This window comes from Peromyscus leucopus, chromosome 3 (genome assembly GCF_004664715.2).
Source record: "Peromyscus leucopus breed LL Stock chromosome 3, UCI_PerLeu_2.1, whole genome shotgun sequence".
NCBI classification, from domain to species: domain Eukaryota; kingdom Metazoa; phylum Chordata; class Mammalia; order Rodentia; family Cricetidae; genus Peromyscus; species Peromyscus leucopus.
In genome coordinates this window covers 150,777,746-150,800,080 of record NC_051065.1, presented here as the reverse complement: position 1 = coordinate 150,800,080, position 22,335 = coordinate 150,777,746, and the positions used below count along the sequence as shown (strand labels likewise).

Genomic DNA, 22,335 nt, shown 5'->3' with positions numbered 1-22,335 from the left:
TTTTAATTTAAAAATAGAGAAACTCAGGCTGGGGCTATAGCTCAGTTGGAAACAAGACTTGCCCAGCATGAACAAAGCTCTGGGTTTGAGCCCTAGCACTGCATAAAATGGGTGTTGTACACACAACATGCCAATCACTGCAGCTCAGAGGTAGAAACAGCAGGGTTAAGGTCATCATCATCTACAAACTCACATATATGAGACCCTGCCTCAAAAGAATAAAATCCTACTAACAGCAACAAACCTATAAAGGACCTTAAACATAACAAAAATCTTCAAGCATTTAAAACTCTACGGGAAGACATGAAATAATACCTCAAGAATAAATAATAAATAAACGAATGAAGGAATAAATGGTTATCCATGCTACCAGATGAGAGAACAAATACCATGAAGGGTTAGTTCTTCCCCCAGCTCGTTAGCACAATCCCAGGGACTTTTCACAATTCAAAACTGCTGGCTCTGAAATTCAAATGGAGGACTCAAAGTACAAGAATAGCCAAACTAGCCAGGCACGGTAGAGCAGAAACAGAGGCAGAGGCAGGAGAATCACCACAAATTTGAAGTCTATGTGGTCTATAAGCCAAATACCAAGACAGCAGCCAAGGCTGCATCTTGAAACCAGTCTCAAAAAAAACAAAAGGAAGGCCATGGGTAGAGGTGCTTGCCACATGTGGTGGTTTGAATGAGACTGGCCCCCACAGGCTCACATGCTTAAATACTTGGTCCCCATTGGTATGGAAAGGATTAGGAGGAATGGCCTTCCTTGTTGCAGACGGTGTGTCACTAGGGACCAGTTTTGAAGTTTCAAAAGACTCAGCCATTTTGAGTTTTAGCTCTCTGCCTCTCTTGCTTTTGAGTTGAGATGTGTTCTCTCAGCTGCTGCTCCAGTTGCCTCACACCATGTCTTCACTCTACCATTACAGACTCTTAACCCTTGGAACTTTAATGCCAATTAAACTCTTTTACAAGATACCTTGCTGTAATGTTTTGTTACAGCAATAGAAAGTAATACCTAACATAAGCCTGGTGAAAGTAGTTCAATCCCCACAACCCACATAAAAGTCAAGGGGGAAAGCCAACTCCCCAAAGTCGTCCTCTGACTTCCACATGTGCATGCATGCAGGCATTCATACTCACACACGCATACCCACACATACACACAGAATCAATGTTTAAAAGGAGGGGCTAGAGCAATGGCTCAACAGTTGAGAACACTTACTGCTTTTCAAAGGACCCGGATTTGGTTCCCAGCACTCACATGGCAGTTCATAACCATTTGTAACTCTAGTTCCAGGAGATACAATGCCCTCTCTTGACCTCCATGGGCACCAGGGATGCTTGTAGTGTGTATACATGTAGGCAACACATTTGTACACATAAAATAAAAGTAAGTAAATCTTGTTCTTAAAGGAAAAAAATGATGGAACTAGAAAAGTGGCTTAGTGGTTAAGACCATTTCCTGCTCTTCCCTAGAACCTGAGATCAGTTCCTAGCACCCACAAAGGGTGACGCACAAATGCCTGTGACTCCAGCTCCGTGAGATCCAAAGTCTATGGCTTCCACAGGCAGGTATGCATGGACACACAGTCATACAGTCATACAAAGCTTCATATATCAAATATAGTAAAAGCAAATAATTTTAAAACTATTTTTAGAAAAGACACCCCAGTGCAAGATAAATTACAAGTCTATAATCCTTCATTTATAACATAAAATTCAAAAACTAATTTTTTAAAAGATTTTTAATTATGTATCTGTGTGTGGTTATACACAAGCAACTTCAAGTGCTCTCAGAGGTTGTCAGATCACTTGGAGCTGGAGTTAGATGTGGTTGTAGACCACCTGATATGGAGGTCAGGATCTTAACTTGGGGCCTCTGTAATAGTATATAGCCTTATACTACTCTTCCTGAGGACCTGAGTTTGATTCCTAGTATGCACATGAAGCAGTTTACAACTGCCTGTAACCCCATGTCCAGGGGAATCAGACACCTCCGTCCTCTGTGGGCACTTGCATTCATGTGTATATACCCACCCTCCACATATACTTAATTAAAATAATAAATAAATCTTTTTTTAAAAATATGAGCTCTTAGCCACGGAGCTCTCTCTCCAGCCCCTGCCTCCCTTTTTTTAAACTAACTTAGCAGGTAAACCTGTCATGATATAAGGTTACCCAGTGCTTTCATGTGTAACACTGAGTGTAAGTATCATATATTTCATTAATAAAATAATGTGCATGATCAAAAGATACTGCATACTGCCCAACGATGTTCTGAGAAAAATTCTGGGAAACAAAGTCACATCAGATCATCATATTCTCATAAAGAACTACTGACTTTATTACAAAGGCAGACATAGTAACATGCTTATAATCACAGCTATAGGGAGTCGGAAGACCCAGAGCTTGAGGCCAATCTAGGCTACATAGTAAGACCACATCTCAAAAAGTAAAGATAAAATAAAATAAACAAACCAGCTGAGCATGGTTGTAATCCCAAACACTGGGGAGGATGAAACAAGAGGTTAGTGAGTTCAAGGCCAACATGAGATTTTATAAAGCAAGTTCCAAACCAGGGTGGGTGTGTGTGTGTGTGTGTGTGTGTGTGTGTGTGTGTGTGTGTGTGTTTATCCAGCAAAACTCAGTTTTTTCCAGAACTGGAAAAATAAAATAGAGGCTTTTGGTTGATGGCCAGATATTAATGGTAAGATCTGATTTCTGAAGACACGACACTCATTGGTCACAGAACACAAATCAAGCTGGTAAAGACCAGGAAGGTTCCTCCCTGGTGCCTCGTTCTCATAATAGGTGCTATGCAGGCTGGCTATTAGAGGAAAATATAAGTTATCAACAATATTCCCCATCTGTGAGCAGCAATAAAGGGGCTGCCATAGATGTTACGGAAATAACCAATCACTTTCTGGTTGGACTTAGGCCTGCTCCACAGAAGGAAACACATGCCTGGTATTGCAAATCTGCCCAAGAACCCATGCCTGGGGAGCTCACAGCCCGGGGTGAACCTACTACTTTTTTAAAAAATTATTTTGGTAAACAGATATAATACCAAGCTGCCCTCTAAATTTTCTCTATCTGTGGAGTATTGTCACTCTCAGTTTCTTTGTGCAGTGAATGGTGGTTAGCACAGAAACTCACAACTGGTCAGGGTGCAGAGAACATGTGACTGTGGAATGCTTGGTCCCAAATGGGACATCAGTATCACACCCCATCCCCAAGGCTCAGGGACCATCGAGAAAAAGAAGGCAGAAAGATTTTAAGAACCAGAGGTCAGGGAAAACCCAGAGGAAACAGTGTCTTCTGCTGACAGGACCACTACACTATTGAACTCACAGCAGCTGTGGCTGCCGACACACGATCAAGTCAGTCAACATTCTAACACTGAGTGGGAAGGGCTTCAAAAGCCCCTTCACAGACCCTTAACTGAGGAGCTATCAACAGTTGATGGCTTCTCGAGGAAGAGAGTCAGTTTTCTTTAAGGGTATGGCCCCCTTTAGGTGACCATGTTCCAGTGTGTGGTTCAACCCCCAGAAGTATATGGACAGCACAAACTTGAGTTAAGATTATTGAACAAGAAAGAAAAAGAAAAAGAGAGAGAGAGAGAGAGACAAAGTTGGAGGGATACAGAGGTAGGATGGACTGGCTCCCAAAAATTCATAACCTGAGTTCCTTGTATTAGATGGCTTTGCATATAGACTTATGCACATCCACTATTATACTCTAAGTCCTTTCTGGTCCCATTAATAATACCTAACTCAATGTACACTCTATAAATAACTGTAATGCTTATTATATTTATGAAAGTGGGTAACAAGAGGCCAGGCAGTGGTAGCTCACACCTTTAATCCTAGCACTCGGGAGACAGACCCTGGTGATCTCTGTGAGTTCAAGGCCAGCCTGGTATACACAGTAAAATCCAGGACAGGCACCAAAACTACACAGAAGAAACCTTGTCTTGAAAAAAAAAAAAAGAAAGAAAGTGGGTAACAAGAATAGTGTGTACATGTTCAATACAGATATATTTTTTTCTAAATACTTTTTATCATTAGTTGGTTTGATCTAATAAATGCAGAACCCACAGATCCAGGTCAACTGTATTCACAACCTCATCCATCCTACACAAGCCCCTCATCCTGCAGAATATCAAAAAGGAACTCCACACACCATAACCAATCACTTACCATTTCACAGTCCCCCATCCCTGGCAACCAATAACTATTTCATATCTGCCTATTCTGGACATTTCATATACATGGAATCAAATGTGACCTTTTAGGTGAAAGGTTAAGGAGGAACAGCAGAGGGTGTCAAACTCTTTGCTATCTAAGTTGTTTCATAATACTCCAAATACCACTTTTCATGTTTATTACCTAATCTCAATAAGTTCTCAAAATAGAACAATAAAACCGATTTTCAAGCCTGGCCACCACCATGCCACCACAAAGCTTCTAGATGATAAAAATATACAATGTCCACCACTAACCCCATACCACAGATACACTTACTCTCTTACTCAGAATCCTGGAGTGTATCCAAAGGTCTACAAATACACATTAACAGTATGGACCCTTTAATTCTCACTCTTGCTACAAAAGCTGTAAGCAAACCATGGAACTACAAGTAGCAATCTCTCCCTCCTTCCTGACAGATCACAGGACAATAGCTCTCTACAACCAAAGACACTCTCCAGAGAAACTCCAAATATTCCTAAGACAAATGGAACTAGAAAATGCTTTAACAGCAACATATTATAGTAAGCTACCTTAAATTAATTCTAATAGAAGAGACTCATGTAAATGTGCTATGAGACATTTACGAGAATGTAAATGCAAAAACATAATATACTACTCTTAGCTATTTAAAGCCCCGCCATTAAAATTCTGGCCTCTCTCTCACAATCACTATACTAGCCTGCTGTGCCAGGTTATAATCACCAGTAATGATCATTTATTATCTAAAAATGAGTTAAGTGTTTTAAATATTATACTTAAAATTTTTTGAAAGATCCTGTTTGTTTTCTCAAAAAGCTGTAAAACTATTAGGATCAAGAAATATTCATTTTAAGCTCTCTGTAAAAAGATTTAAAAATCATACTGAAGTACAATTTGGCAGAATCAAAATTTGAAATGAACTACCATTTGAAAAAGAAATTTCAACTTTTAATTTTTTTATAGTAGTGGAGAATGAACCGAGGGTTTACACATGATAAGGATGAACTCTGCCACAGAGCTACATATCCAGCTTATAAGTTTTACCTTTTTGCTTGTGTTTTGAGACTGGATCTCATGTATCCTAGTCGGTCTAACTTGTCATGTAGCTGAGGATGGCCTTAAAGTCCTGATATTCCTCCCTCCACTTTCCAAGTGCTGGGATTCTAAGCATGTACCATCACGCCCAACATCTACAACTTTCACTTGTTAAAGTAGTCTACATGTTTCATAGGTTCCAAGGTAGATGTGCAATGATCCTCACTACTGTCTCATTTGTACCAGCAAGAATGTAAATTTCCAACAAGAGACTGGTTTAAATAAATTGCTGTTTCCAAACTCTAAATATGTTTCTTTACCTGACATGTAAAGACATTTACAATATACTATAAAATAGAAAAGCAAGTCATAAAAAAGTGCATATAATAAAACTCATTAGTATACAAAGTGATAAACATATATATGTTCATATACACACAGGACTGATTCCAACCCTTGGGTCACAAGTGGCCAAGGCTAGCTAAGAATACAGCCTCATGCAAAATTGTAACTTACTTAAAACATTATGAGAATTCTCTGTGATTTTCCACATGTACGCAATGTTTACATGTGTATGGATGCATGATGTGTATGCACATACTTATGGAGGCCATAGGTTGATGTAAGTTATCTTCTTTGATTACTCTCTTCCTTACATACTGAGACAGGATCTCTCACTTGAACCCAGAGCTCACTGCTTTGGTTAGTCAAGCTAAGAAGGCTATTTCAGAAATCATCTGCCTCTGTCTCCAGAGTTCTGGGATTATAGGCAGGTGGGCAATTACCTGGATGCTGAGAATCCAAACTCTGGTACTCATATTTGCATATCAAGCACTCTTACCCGCTAAGTCATTTTGTTAGTTCTTTCTGAAATTTTTGTGATTTTGATTGTGTAGTTCTCAAGTGTGAACTTTGGAGATGACATTGAAGGCACCTCGTCAAGTAAAGGTGCTTTCCACCAAGGCCAACAATCTAAGTTCAATCCCAGGGATATGGTGGACAAAGAGAAATGACCCCAAATTGTCTCTAATGGCTACACATAAAATAAAAAAATAAATGTGTTGTTAGAAAAAAAAGCATCTGGAGGCTGAAGTAGGAGAACTGAGAGTTCAAGGCCAGTATAGGGTACAAGACAGGACCTCATCTAACAAAATGAGAAGAAGCCTGTATTATTTTCATGTTTTTTAAAAGTCTCACTATAAAACTAAAACATTAAATAAGGGCCATTCAGCACTAATTTTCATGGTAATCAATGACCAATGACAGAGGTCTTAACACTGATTGCTAGTATTTCCATAAACAGTAGACTTAGAAAAGAGAAAAGAAAAGAAATCTAACATTAAAGAAAGCATACATCTTTGTTCCACCTTCTGAGTGTAACTTGGTATAACTAGGTTTGTTCAAGCCATGTGCCTGATTATAGACGCTTACCCTGCCTCTCTCCAGTGTCTCCTGGAGACTGGGAACTCCAGCAGCGCCACCACAAGGGCAGAGCAACCTGAAAGATGGTCTCTGGCAGGAACAGCCAGTGTGGAATTAAAGGAGCAACCACAGTATTTCCCACTGTTCTCATTTCTCCCGTTTACAGAAGGGTCAGTAACTCAGTTATGAAGCAGCTGGACTACAGGTTTCAATAATTCTTATCAGTTAATCAAGTTAATTGTAAGTTCTATCAAGGTTCTCCCCAGTGACAGAACCTTGTCAACCAGATACTTAGAGTAAACAGTGGTGTAATCAGAGCCCTAGACCTCTATCAACGATCTGCCACTCAGCTCAAGGGAGGCAAGCTCTAGGTTGTGGAGCTTCCCTTATCTCTAGGCCTCACTCATAGCATGATCTTTTACAATGCTAAAATATTCAATTGTAACTTTAGTTATCTCGCATTTTATACCAAATCTCATCCTAAGTGAAATAAATCATGAGCATGGTGAAGTGTGATAAGGGCATGTTGTCCCAGCTACTTGGAGACCAAGTCAGAAGGAACACTTGAACCCAAGTTAGACAAGAGCAACTTGGGCAACTTAATAGTAAAACCCTGTTTATTAAAAATAATGAAATTTAAAACCACAAGTACCTGTTCACAACTTCTTATCCATAAATCCAAATTCCAAAATCTCACAAAATACAAAACGTTTGAAACTAATCTGGTGGCCTAACCAGGCCTGTACCAGAATAGAGACAGCAGTATGTCGGATGAACTAGAGTCCCAGTCCCTGAGACCTGCTTTAAATTCCATAGGGCCTGGAGATGGCTCAGCAGCTGTAAGCTCACACTGCTCCCTCAGCAGACCACAGGATCGCTCCCAGCACTCAGCCCTGCAGCTCAAAACCACCTGTAGCTCCAGCTCCGGGGAAACCCAACCCCTTACTCTGGCCTACCTGGGCACCTGCACTCACATGCACACAGACACAGATACTTCACTTAAAAATAAGTCATTAAAATAAGTAATATATTATATGTATATCACTTTCTAAATCTGAAAACCTGTGAGTTTTTGTGGATACAGATCTGTGTTACTGGCTAATGATATCTACATCATTAGTGACAAATAAAGACATACAGAGAGGTAGTTATACAAAGGCTTTTTAATACAACACTTTCAAGGTAAGTAGGAGGCACATATTAATTATGTAATTCTTCATCCTTTTGAATATGTGAAACATTTCATATTTTTTTAAATGTTAAGTGAAAATTTTCAGATAACCAATCAGTATTTTCTTCCTTAAAACAACGTAAGTATTTGGGAAGCAACAAATTTGAAAATGAGTATGTTAAGGATATTAAAAACAGCAACACCAGGAGATAGCACAGACCTGTAGTCTTAGCCACTAAGAAGACTTGAAGAAGAAAATCACTTAAACCTTGAGTTTCAAAGTCAATGCAGCAAGATTTTTGTCCCCAAAACTCAAAACCACTGGGCATGATAACACACACCCATAATCCCAACATTGGAAAGGCTGGGGCAGGGATTTAAAATTGCAGATCAGCCTGGGCTATATTCCATAATCATGAAAGACAAATCCTCACCCATTATGGTGGTGCCCACACACAAACAAAAGTAAATAATAAATAAATAAGTAAAGAAATGTAACTTTTTTTAAGAGGTGGAGAGACATTAAAAGAAATACCTGGAGGGGGGCAAGTAAAACCTTTTAAAGCAAAAATACTTAAGAAATCCTTTAATAGAAATGATTTTTTTTATTTATTTTTTGATTTTTTGATTTTTTGAGACAGAGTTTCTCTATGTAACAGCCCTGGCTCTGTAAACCAGGCTGGTCTCAAACTCAGAGATCCGCCTGCCTCTGCCTCCCAAGTGCTGGGATTAAAACTGTGCCCCACCACTGCCAGCTAGAAATGAACTTTAATTTCCATCTAATTAACCACACAAGTTAAAATTAAGTACATTTGATCTCAATAGATATGAAAAGCATCTGTTTTCAGCATTTATTAATGATGGAAATTCAGGATAAAAAGAAATTTTCTTAATCTAATAAAAGGTATGTGCTATAAAAGAGCCACAACAAATACCTGTAGAGAAATAGTTCCCAAGGTGTTTTGAAAGCTAAGGTTTGTATGTACGAATCCTAAGGCAGCAGATGATAGGAGGCCTATAAAGAGCTGCTACCAGAGCAGAGCATGAAGGCAGGCCTGCAATCCCAGGACACAGGAGGATGAGTCAGGGGCATCACCAACACAAGGCCAGCCTGAACTCAATAGAAAACCCTTGTTAGGAAATAAAAAAAAAAAAAAAAGAAAAAGAAAAAGAAAAAACCAGATACAGCCAGTTATCCCTACAGCTTTCCTATGGCCCTCTGGAGGCTATCATGAGACAGCTGTCACAGCCTCCTGCAGTGACATATCAAACCACCAAGCAGAGTAGGACACAACGGTGTATGCTATAATCCCAGCACTAAGGAGGTGGAGACAGTAGGATCAGGAATTAAAAGCCAGATTGGGCTATATGAGGTCCTGTCTCCAGGAAAAAGGAAAAAAAAATCTCCTTGAGCAGCAACTAGACTAGATCCCTACCAACAGAATGTCCCCAAGCTGACAGTTAGACATTTTCAAAAGTTTGTCATCCTTTGTAAGTGGCACAAAGACCAGAGGACTAGCACTTAGGCTGCCATATGTGATAAACTGCCTAAATCTAAAAGGGCTCATCTTACCAGGTCTAGGTTTGACCATGCTTTATGTGTATACTGTGCTTGCCATTAACAGAGATAAAGACGAACAGTTCTCTCTGGGATGGGAAAATGGCAAGAACATCTCTCATCACCTTTCTATGCAACCAAACGCTAGAAATTCTAGCCAGAGAAGGGAATAAAGGGTACCAGAATTACAAAGACAAAACAGTTTTTACACATTATACAATGTGGAAATCAAAGAGAGTTTACAAGTAAATTATTAGGCTAAGGCTGGTAAAACTTAGAAAAATGCAGCCAATACTGAAAATTCAATTTTGTCTCCACATAGTAACAGTAAACAGAAAATAAATTTTATTTCAAAATTCTCCTTACAACCAGACTCACCCTTGTACTCACAGCACTACAGAGGCTAAGGCATGATGACTGCAGGCATGAACTCAAAATCATCACAAAATGAAAATCAGCTTGGACTACAAAGCATGACCCCCATCTCCAAGAATTAAATAATTAAGTCAGGCATGGTGCCACACTCCTTTAATTTTAGCAATCAGGGGTAGATCTCTATCAGTTACAAGCTAGTCAGGACTACACAGAGACCAACCAGGGGTGGGGGGTGGACAGGGATGGTGTTTATTACTTATTAATGAATAAATAAAATTATTTAAATAAAAGCCAGGCACAGGGGTATATGCCTATAGTCCCAGCTAGTTAGGGACAGGAAGCTGAGGTGGTAGGGAAACTTAGGCCTGGAAGTTAAGGCCAGCCTGAACATCATTGTGAGACCATGTCTCTTTAAAAAATAATAATAATACAAAAAATATATTTATAGCCGGATGGTGATGGCGCACGCCTTTAATCCCAGCACTCGGGAGGCAGAGCCAGGCGGATCTCTGTGAGTTCAAGGCCAGCCTGGGCTACAGAGTGAGTTCTAGGACAGGCTCCAAAGCTACAAAGAGAAACCTTGTCTCAAAAAACCAAAAAAAAAAAAAAAAAAAAAAAAAAAAAAAAAAAAAAAAATTACATATATATAAGCATAAATATAAAAAAAAGATATGTAAGAATACCGCAAAAGAAAAGAACTACAAACCATTACTGATCCTGATATAGTGGCTCACACTTGTAATCCTAGTATTCTGGGCAGCTGAGGTAAGAAGACTGCTATAAATTTGGGTCAGCCTAGGCTACATCGCAAGACAATGTCTCAAAAAGCAAACAATCAACACAAACAAGTAAAGCACTTTGGGGATGGTTCTTACTTGCCAGCAAGCCTGATAACCTGAGTTCATCCCTGGAACCCACATGGCAAAAGGAGGTAACCAGTACCACAAGTTGTCTTCTGACCTCCACAAGCTCTCATGGCCATCTCTCTCTGTCTCTGTCTCTGTCTCTCTCTCTCTCTCTCATACTCACAAACAAATAAATGTAATTTTAAATTACCTAAGATATGAAAAACAACAATGGAATCACATTTTACAATTCAAGACTCCACATCATGAAGATGCAATTTTATCCAACTTGTAAGTCCAACTAAATTGTAATGTAGGACCTCCCCTTCCTGTTATCATTTGAAGGGGTCCATGTGTGCACGTGTGTATGAGTGCAGGCACAATCATTCTTTGACCCACATGTTTCACAAGTCAGAGAAACACCTCAGGTGTCTGCTCACCTCCCACCTTATCTAAGATTTACCCAGTAGTGCCAGCATCAACACCCACCCTTTTTTTTTTAAGATCTATTTGTTTACATATTTTATGTACATGAGTGCTCCGTCTTCATGCACACCAGAAGAGGGCATAGAATCCCATTATAGATGGTTGTGAGCCACCATGTGGTTACTGGGAATTGAACTCAGGACCTCTGGAAAAGCAGCCACTGAACCATCTCCCCAGCGCCGCCCCTCCCCCCTTTTTTAAGGAGACACAGGTTTATGTAGCCCAAGCTAACCTTGAACTCACTATACAGCTGAGAATAACCTGGAACTCTAATCTTCCAGCCGCTTCCCTGATTTCAGCCTTACACCATCATGTCCAATTAATAAGGTGCTGAGCATCTAATACAGGGCCTCATGCATGCTAGGCAAGCACTCTACTACTGAGCTATATCCAAGGCCCTGTATGTTTATTTCACTAAGCTACTGGTTGAGCCCAGAGCATCAAGCATACTAGACAAGCACTGAAACACTAAGCCGTCTATCCCCAGGGCCCTCAATACAGCTATATTTTGTTTTGTTTTGAGACAGGGTTTCTCTGTATAGTCCTGGCTGTCCTGGAACTCACTCTGTAGAGCAGGCTGGCCTTAAACTCACAGAGATCCACCCACCTCTGCCTCTTGAGTGCTGGGATTAAAGGCATGAGCCCCGACCTCAACGCAGTTCTTAATCTGACAAGATGATCCCAACTTTGAAATGAAAATCCAACAGGCCATAGCCAAAAAAGAAATGTAATAGTTTTATTAAGTCAAAATTCAAATACCATTTTGTAGTATATGTTGATAAGTTTTAGTAACTTTGTACAGTTATACAACCATCACGATGTTTAAAACACTTCAACTAACACAAAAAAGCTTCTTTTGCCAGGGATGGTGGCACTCACCCACAAACACAGCACTCAAAACACTCAGGCAAGAGGATATGTAGCTTGAGGCCAGTCTGGGATCCAAAGCAAGGAGAAAGATCCTATATTCATTTTCAGTTTATCCTCAGTCTTATCCCTTGATTTGACAATTGATTTGACTGACTTTCCTGTAAAGTTCTCATAAATAAAATTATAAACCAGTTATTTCTTCATTTTGAGACTATTTATATAATGTTAAACTTATTAATAGTTTGTTCGTTTTTACTGTTTATCACCTCACCTGCTCCCAAATTTTGCTATTGTAATTAATGTTGCTGTGACTATCCACTCCCAAATCTGTGGACCTGTTTTCGTTTCCTCTTTTGTAAACACCTAATTACAAAAGCAAAGGGCATATAGTAATATGTTTGACTTGTTTTCATAATATCTGCAACATTTAATAATGCTGCCAACAATGTACAGGAATTCCAGCTCCCCCACATCTTCACCTGCACTACCCCATTCTTTTGATTTTAGCTATTCTCTGAGGGTGTGGGTGGTTATCTCACTGTGGTGTCTCCTGCTAATGACTAATGGCGGTGAATATCTTTTCCAGGTGCTTATTACCATGGCAGTGAAGGCTCTATTCCAATCTTTTGTTCATATGTTCTTGTCTTGTTTGTCCTATTAGAAAGAGTTCCTTATATGTTCTAAATGCAAGGGGCTGGAGAGACAGCTCAGCAATTGGAATGCTCACTGCTCTATATGAGGGCCAGACCACCACATCAAGAGGCTCACAAACGCCTGCAACTCCAGCGCCAAAAGATCAATGCTCCTCCTGGTCTCCTCAGTACTCACATATACACATATATAAATAAAATAAAATCTTTAAAAAGAAGAATAATGTTCTAAATAAAAGACACAAGTCCTCTATCAACTATATGATTTGCAAGTATTTTTCTCCTATCTGTCATTTGTTTTTTATTTTGTTAGTGACAGCTTTTAAAGAGTAAAAATTTTAACTTTTTTTTTTGTTTTTTGTTTGGGGAGAACAGGGTCTTTCTATATAGCTCTGGCCTGTCTTGGAACTCACTATGTCGACAAGACTGGCCTCAAACTCACAGAGATCTGTCTGTCTCTGTCTCCCTCCCCCATCCCCCAGTGCTGGGATTAAAAGGCATGTTACCAATCTTGACCAAAAACTTTTAATTTGGTAAACATCAAATTGTGTTATTTCCTTATATGAGTTATGCTCTTAACCTAATACCTAGGCAATCCATGCTGGGCATGGACGCACCTGTAGTTCCGCTACCTCTAGAGACTGAAAGGGAAGATCACTTGGGCCTAGTAGTTTAGCATCAGCCTAGAAAACATACTAAGGACCCAAGAATCCCTCTCAAGGAAAAAACAAACTCCTGGAAGGAAAAAAAGCAGCAGCAGAGGGAGCAGAATGACAGAGCAAAATGGAATGACACACTCAATACTTTGAATGCTGACCTAAAATACTAACTTAAATTCTTTCCTCGGGGCTGGAGAAATGGCTCAGCAGTTAAGAGCACTGGCTGCTCTTCCAGAGGGCCCGGGTTCAATTCCCAGCACCCCCATGGCAGCTAATAACTGTCTGTAACTCCAGTTGAGGGTACCAGACACCCATGGCAAAACACCAATGCACACAAAATAAAGTTTAAAAACAGAAATTCTTTCCTCACCCAGTAATTCAGAATTTCTCCTATGAGGTAAAATTTGAGGTTCTTTTCTTTGTCTTGCATATGCTGATACCCAACTGTTCTAATACACCTTAGCACTCTGTCAAAAACTAATCAGCTGGGCCTGGTGGCACACACCTCTGATCCCAGTGGTTCAGGAGGCAGAGGCAGGTCAAGAGAGTTCCAGGACAGTTAGAGCTACATAGAGACCCTATCTCAAAAACAAAAACAAAAACAAATTAACCAAAATGTAACCAGCATACAAGAGACATCTGTGCCCCCATGTTTATTGCTGTATTATTTATAATAGCAAAGACATAGAATGTTCATCATATAGATGTTTATCAACATATGAAAAGAAATGTATCATCATTAATCATCATAGAGAAGAATAAAATTATGCCATTTGCAGGAAAATGGATAGAACTATGTCCTAGTTCACTTCTTTGTTGCTGTGATAAACACTGACCAAAAGCAACCTGGGAAGGAAAGGGTTGATTTGGCTCACACATCACAGTCCATCTCTGAGAAAAACCACAGCAGAAACTCAAGTAGGATCCTGGAGGCAAGAACTGAAGCGGAGAGCATGGAGGAATGCTGCTTACTCCTAGTGGCTTGCTCAGCCTGCTTTCTCATCGCACCCAGGACCACCAGCCCAGGGGTGGCTCCACCCATAGTGGGCTGTGTTCTCCCACATCAATCATTAATCAAGAAAATGTTCCACAGGCCAATCTGATGGAAGCATTTTCTCAACTGTTCCTTCTTCCCAGATGACCCTAGCTTGTGACAAGTTGACAAAAAGTAACCAGCACAAACTGGATGACACTTTGTTATATAAAAAAACAAAACACAGAAAAAAAACAAGTGTGATATGTTTTTCTTTCCTATGTAGAAACTGGAAGGGGGAAGGGATGACACAAGAGTAAACAGGTTAACAGAGCTTGAGATAGCGGCGGCTGTGCGGAGAAACTGAAAGGAGACAGCAGGAGGAGGAAAGATATGATCAGTGTATCACATATGAAAATGCCACAGTAAAGCTCATTAACTTGTTTAATTAATACAGGTTAACAAAAAAGATGGCCTACTCAAGAAAAATAACTAACCATAAATGTGTGGGTCTATTTCTGGACTTTGTATTCATTTCACCTAGACACGTATGTATATATGTATGCATGTATGTATGTATGTATGTATAGATGTATATCTGTATACAATTCCACACTGTTCTGATTATCAACCATGACAGTCACTGATGGCTACTGAATGTAAAGTAAACAATCTTAAAAAGCAAGGTGAAGCACTTCTTACACAAATGTTAAAACAGACCATAAACCTATAGTCACTAAAAGAGGCTGGCAATGGGCAAAAAAGAAAAAGAAAAGTCCTATTTTGTGATGAAGCAGTAGGAAAGGAAGAGATCATCAATAAATGATGCTAAGAAAATCAGGCAGTCGCCGGGCGGTGGTGGCGCACGCCTTTAATCCCAGCACTCGGGAAGCAGAGACAGGCAGATCTCTGTGAGTTCAAGGCCAGCCTGGGCTACCAAGCAAGTTCCAGGAAAGGCGCAAAGCTACACAGAGAAACCCTGTCTCGAGAAAAAAAAAAAAAAAAATCAGGCAGTCATGCTGGGGGGATAACTTCAACACCTAACTAAAGCTATACAAAAGTCCATTTTACACAGATCACAGGAAGGTGTAACAATAACACCCTCAGAAAACAATATAGAGAATGTGAGGACCACAGAGTGGGAAAGATTTCTTAAACAAAACATAAAAGTGGTTAACAATAGCAGCAAATATTGACTGGACTATAGCAAATTTGTTTTTTAATAAATGCCCAATGGGAGCCAAACTGGAAAGTTACTGAGTGAAGGGAAATATTACAACACAGAGCTCATGAACAAAATATATAAAGAACTCCTATAAATTAATTAGAAAAACACTCAAATAGAAAATTGAGCCAGACATTTGAATAAGCATTTCACTAAACAAAATGACCCAGTGACCAAGAGAGACAAAGATATTCTCAACCTCTCTGGACATGGAGATCACACTATAATCCCAGCACCGGGGAGGCTGACATATCAGGGTAACAAATTCTAGGTTGGGCTGAGCTATATTGGAAGACCTTGTCTCAAAATGAACAAACCTACCAGGTTTATAATCTCAGCACTTAGGAGGTACAAAATAAGGAGTTAAAGGTCATCCTGAACTACACAGTAAGTTGAAGCCAGCTGGGCTACAAACATCCCTATAGTTTAAAAAAAAAAAAATCAAATTAAAAAAAAAAACATAATAGCCGGGCAGTGGTGGTACACGCCTTTAGACCCAGCACTCAGGAGGCAGAAGCAGATGGATCTCTGTGAATTCAAGGCCAGTCTGGTCTACAGAGAGAGTTCTAGGACAGGCTCCAAAAATACACAGAGAAACCCTGTCTTGAAAAACAGATAGATAGATAGATAGATAGATAGATAGATAGATAGATAGATAGATAGATAGTATAGATAGTATATTTATACAACAGAGAACTAGTGAGTAATGAAAATGAACAAACCTCAGCAACTCATACTGCTATGTCAAGATTCCAGTATGAAAGGATAAATATGATTCCATATAGATGAAGCTGAAAAACAAAAACCTAAACCTAGAAAGTCTATACATTGGACCCCTTAACATGTAGTTTCATTGTCTGTGGTTTCAGGTACAAAATGGTCGACCACAATATAATAATATTAAGTGGGAGACTGCAGAAATAACTAATAAGTTTTAAATTGTATGTTATTTGAACAGCATCAAAATATCTCATGCCATCTACTTCATCCTTCTGAGGAATCTACTGAATCTATGCTGTGTATGCTACCTACCCATTAATCTCTTGATGGCTTTCTGGATTATCAGATCTACTTTCAAGGTGCTGAGTCCAAGTAACCTTTCTAGAGTAGCCTAACACTATGTCTCAATACCTGTGTCATTCACTTTATATATCTTATCTCATAGCCATTGTATCATTTCACATTATCACAGGAAGGACCGGATACAAAGCCAGGTCCTGGTGGTGCAGGCCTGAAATCTCAATACTCAAGAGGCTGAGGCAGGAGGATGACAAGTTCCAGGCCAGCCTGGAGTACCTAGAGACTTTTTCTCAAAAAAAAAAGAAGGAAGGAAGGAAGAAGAGAAGAGAAGAGAAGAGAAGAGAAGAGAAGAGAAGAGAAGAGAAGAGAAGAGAAGAGAAGAGAAGAAAAGAAAAGCAAGCAAGATGGGGGTGGGAGGTAGCTAGGTGTGGTGGTGGAGCTCTACCTTTAATCCCAACACTCAGGAGGCAGAGGCAGGTGGATCTCTGAGTCCGAGGTCAGCCTGGTCTACAGACTGAGTTCCAGGAGAGCCAGGGCTACACAGAGAAATTCCGCCCCCTCCCAAACAAAACAAAACAAAACAAAACCCTCATAACTTTAATAGTTATGAGCACAGGCTAAGGAATCTTACTCAGCACTCATTCAATGCTTGCAACCCAGGAGGAAATGCATTAAATACCTCTTTAAAATATTCACACCATCACTGAACACTACTCCTCTTAGAAAATCAATAAGGAATAGTAAACTGGGCGGTAGAAAAGAGAGAGAAACCACACATATTTCTGGATTGATGTCCTAACTAAGAAACACTAGAGAAGAGCAGAAATCATTCATTCAGATCGGAATGCACTGAGGTTAAGAAGCCTCCAAGTGGAAACACCAAGCAACAAGTTAGATATACTGGTCTTCACACTCAGGACAGAGGGATACATTGAAGATGAAAATACATCCTCTCAGGATAAAATGAAACACAAAGTGATGAAATGGTCTGGAAAAACACTAAATGAGTGGGTAGAAAAGGATTCAAAAGGTGACTGAAAGCAGAGCTAAGAGACTGAGCGATAAACACAGGAGCACCCTCAGAAAATCCTCAAGGCAGAGAGTTTCACAAAAGGAGGAAGCTAGGTATCATGGCACCTGCCTGTAATCCCAGCACTTGGAAAGCTGAGGCAGGATGACTGCTGTGAATTTGAGGCCAGCCTGGGCTATGTAGTGAGTTCAAAACCATCCTGAAAGATACAGCAAAACCTTGTCTTGAAATTAAAAAAAAAAGGGGGGGGGTCAGCACTGTGAGGTCTGCTGTGGTAGGCAATTTCCAACATGGATAATTTCTGCCTTCATAGCATTATGAAATCCCATCTTGAGTGTGTTTGATCTAGACACAAGCATCTAATATACAAAATACAGCAAAAGGGACAGCACATCATTTGTAAAATTAGGTTACAAAACACTGTGGCTAGTATCTCCCCTTCCTTTCAGAGCTCGAGATGCAAGGTGCCATTGTTAAGTGCACCTGTAATCATACACAAAGACACAAATGGCAAGGGACTGGTTTATTTATCCATCAAAGAGCCAACAAAAACCTGCAGCCTACCACCAACCATGTGTGTGATCCTGGAAGCAGAACCCACTCCAGTGAAGCCCGAGCTCACAGCAGCCTCAATCCACACCTCTATAGCCTCACTGTTAACCCTGAATCAGAGGCAACAGACACAACCAGACTTCTGACCCAGAAACTACCAAAGAAGAAATGCTTCCTATTTTAAATCTGGAGGTTATTTATTATGTAGCAATAGGCCACAGGTACAGCTGCTAAAGGATTAAATACAAGGACAGGAAAAAAGTCACTGGCTATGTTCATGTGCTATTTTCAGTTTCAATGAAATCATGAAGACAAAGAAGAAAAATCACAGGTGAAAAAATGGAACAGTACAGTACATGTGGACAACTCTTCCCAAGCAGTCTCGCTGGATAGCTGGGATGCTGGTTCTAGCCTGGAATTCCTACATTTGCAAAGTGTAGGGAAGAGAAAGGATCAGGTCATAGAGAGTTTGAGGCCAGACAGACTGGGTTACATGAAACCCTACCTCAAAAATTAATTAATTTAATTAATTAAAATCAAACAACAACAAAGTTTGGCTGCAAAGCTGAGAGCAACTTAGAACAATAAAATATGGAGTGGTGGAGTTTCTCAAGAAGAGACTTTTTAAGTTAAGAAATGGTAAGCCAACTGAGAAAATATACTTTCTGTAGAAGTCTGCTAAAGTTCTAAATTTCTTCGAAATGTTCTCACTACCTCTCTGCCTTAAATGAAAACTGGCTTTCCAATCAAGACACTTCTCATCACTTGGCCTTTTTCAGTTTCTCATGCCACACCCAATCCTGGGAAATGGCCTTTATTAGGCCATTATTCCTAAATCCTCATGAAAACCCTTGTTCTGATTCCTGCGCTATGGGGTCAACAGTCTTCTACCTCTCCCTCCTCACTGACTGCTGACAATCACAGGGATGTATGGGCACCAGATTCACAGTGCTCTCTATGCTCTACACCATCACTCCTGCTCCCAGCCTGCTCATTTCAATACACACATGAATGAGTCCTTTAACATCAGTTCTTCAACCTCTCCGTCCTCAGTAAGCAACTCTATTTTCTGTCTCCAGCCATTCAATCACTTGTGAATTCATTTACTTGTACTATTATCCATTCATTCATCAAATATAGTAACTACCTATTATTTGCTCAGCAGAGAACACATGACAGATAGTCACTGTCCTAATGAAATACAGGACTTTTTTTTCATATTTTCCACAAAGACAGCATGAGAAGATATAGCTGAAATCCAGTACATGACAACCACATTTCTTTTATTTATCAGTCAAGTAACCATATCATTCTATGAAACTGTTATTGTCTGGGGTGACTCAGTGAATCTCTGTGGAACCCTAGTAATCACTATTTCCCTCAGTAAGGGTTTGAAACTATCTATTAGATAGTCTATTCTAACATAAAGCCAGAGTTCCTCATTATTAGGTTGTCTATTCTAAAATAAAGCCAGAGTTCATCATTAGACCAGAAAATGAAATATTTTAATGCAATTTTAGAATGACTAAATAGCATTTAATTGCACAGAATTTTACTGGTAGGAAAAACAAAAACTAGACATGGTAATGCATGCCTGAAATCGAAGGAGGTGGAAGCAGAAGGACTGTCACTTGGTTCAGGACACAGAGTGAGACCTTGACTCAAAAAAAAAAAAAAAAAAAAAAACCAGAGGAGGACTGGAGACTATTCAATAGTTAAGAAGAGCATTGCTACTCTTGCAGAGGACCCAGGTTCAATTCCAGCACCCACATGGCAGCTCACGACCAGCTGTAACTCCAGTTCCAGGAGATCCAACGCCCTCTTTTGGATTCCTCAGGCACCAGGCACACCCGTGGTGTACAGACATATAAGTAGGCAAAACGTCCATACACATACAATGCAATAATGTGTGGTTTTTGGTTTTTGTTTCAAGACACGGTTTCTCTGTGTAGTCCTGGCTGTCCTGGAACTCACTCTGTAGACCAGGCTGGCCTCAAACTTACAGAGATCCACCTGCCTCTGCCTCCAGAGTGCTAGGATTAAAGGCATGTACCACCACCACCCAGCTTTTTTTCTAATTTTTAACAAACAAAACGCGGGGAGGGGTAGTGACTGTCTCTAGGAAAAATTAAGATGGGACAGAAGAAATCTTTTCCTAAATTCTTGATATGTTACATATACTACCTATTTCAGCAAATAATGCATGTATATAAGAATAAAAACAATAAAATCACAGACATCTTCGTTGAGTTATTTTTAACTTTCTAATCAATCCAGGCAAGTAAAAGAACTGAACGATGCTTGTATCTGTCTCCTCTACCTCAAACCAAGATAGTGAGTCATCTGTGTTGCTAGACAATACAGTCAAGCAGAATTCTCTTACCCAACATTCTGACACACCCTTTGCTCCTCTAGAACATCTCACTCCCCGGCTTTCCTTCTTATTCAGTGACCTTACTCTGCCAGTTCCTTTTCATTTCTCCAGGTATCTTGCAGTTTCTTTTAAGGTAAGGACCATAAAGGTATTTGTCAGCTTGCTATCACATCCCCAAAAGAGCACCGAGAACCATACTAACTTCACGACAGGATGAACAAATGATGAATCAACCCCCACAGCTCAGAGGTTCGGATCTCTTTTCTACCTAAATTCACTCCCTGGTGATCTCAACACTCCACAATTTTAAATACCAGATGGAAATTGCTTACTTTGCCCGAACATCTCCCCAAACTTTCAGAATTCCCCCAACTGCTATCTCCATCTCAGTTATGGCAACTTAGTTGTTCTAGCTGTTCAAGCAAAAACCTCACTTGTTCTTTATGATTCTATTTTGTTCACATCCCATATTCAATTGCTACCACTTAGCTACCCTCATTATATACTAAAAATCCAACCACTTCTCACCACTTCATTCTCCTGTCACCTTGGTCAGTACCATTCCCATCTGAAACATAACATACTCTCCTGCCTAGTATGGTTATTTCCATCTCCCACCCTGCCCTAACTTCCCACAAAGTAGCAACAGCCGTTCTTCTAAAACACAAGTCAGAGTACTTGATTTCAGAGTCTAGTGCTAAAGGCTCCGCACTGGCACCCTTACCGTCCGAAAACTCAGCAGCTTATAAACCACTGGAAACTCCCATCCATATACTTATCCTTCTCTCTCATTTCTGTTTGTGATTTGAAATGCCCCCCCACACGGAGTCCCATGTTTGAACACCTGGCCCCCAGTGGTGACACCATTTGGGAAGGTTGTAGAACCTTTAGGAGGTGGAACACCGATTAGAGAAAGAGGGCCACAGGTGGAGGACCTTGAAGCTTTTTATATAAGCCCAGACCCACTTCCGGTTCACTCTGCTTCGTAGGCGCACACAGTGTGATGAAGCAACCCTCTGCCCCTTCCTGCCACCACGTCTGCCCCACCACAGTCAACAGTGTCCCTCCGGAACTATGGTTCAAATCCTTTCTCCCCAAAGCTGTTTCTGTCAGGAATTCTTTTTTAGGGTTCACAGACTTTATTGTTTCAAATGGCGTCATCTACAGACACAAAAACCATCCTTCCAAAAAGCTTGTCAGGATGTTTAAAACTGCAATAGGAAAAAGAACTAAGGCAATGCTTATTAACATCCAATGTGTGCAACTTATTCATACTCATTTTACCCCAGGTATCTCCTCAATAAGCACAAATGTTCCATGAGATTTCAGATTTTTGTCGGCCTTGTTCACTACTAGAGTCCCAGCACCTAGAATACTTGTCACATAATACATGCTCAACATGTACTGTTTTATAGAATTACATTATTTACTTTGTGTTTGTGTGTGCACAGGTGCATGTGGAAACCAGACAACAACCTGTAGGAGTCAGTTCCCTCCTTCCACCATGTAAGTCCTGAGGACTCAAAGTGTTCAGCTTGGCTTACCTTTAGCTACTGAAACATCTCCCAGCCTTCAATGTGTATATTTTAACTGAATGCAAAAATAATGCTCAAGGAATACAGTCCAAAAGGTATTAACAAACAAGCTAATTATGTGCCAACACTGTTTTAACTACATTAGTTCATTTAGCCATCCTAAGAGGTTAAATACTATTATTCTAATTTTTCAGAAGAATTTGTCTTTTTTTTTTTACTGAAATTATGGTTAAGGCCAGATATTGTGGCATATGCTTTAACCCCAGCACTCAGGAGGCGAAGGCAGGTGGATCTGAGTTCAAAGTCAGCCTAATCTACAGAGCAAG

General features: G+C 40.0%; 1 protein-coding gene across 11 annotated transcripts in view; it reads right to left on the bottom strand.

The window, feature by feature from the left end:
- Erc1 (ELKS/RAB6-interacting/CAST family member 1) overlaps nucleotides 1-22,335 on the bottom strand; it is a 334,813-nt gene that overhangs the window by 308,434 nt on the left and 4,044 nt on the right. The window lies entirely within an intron of this gene.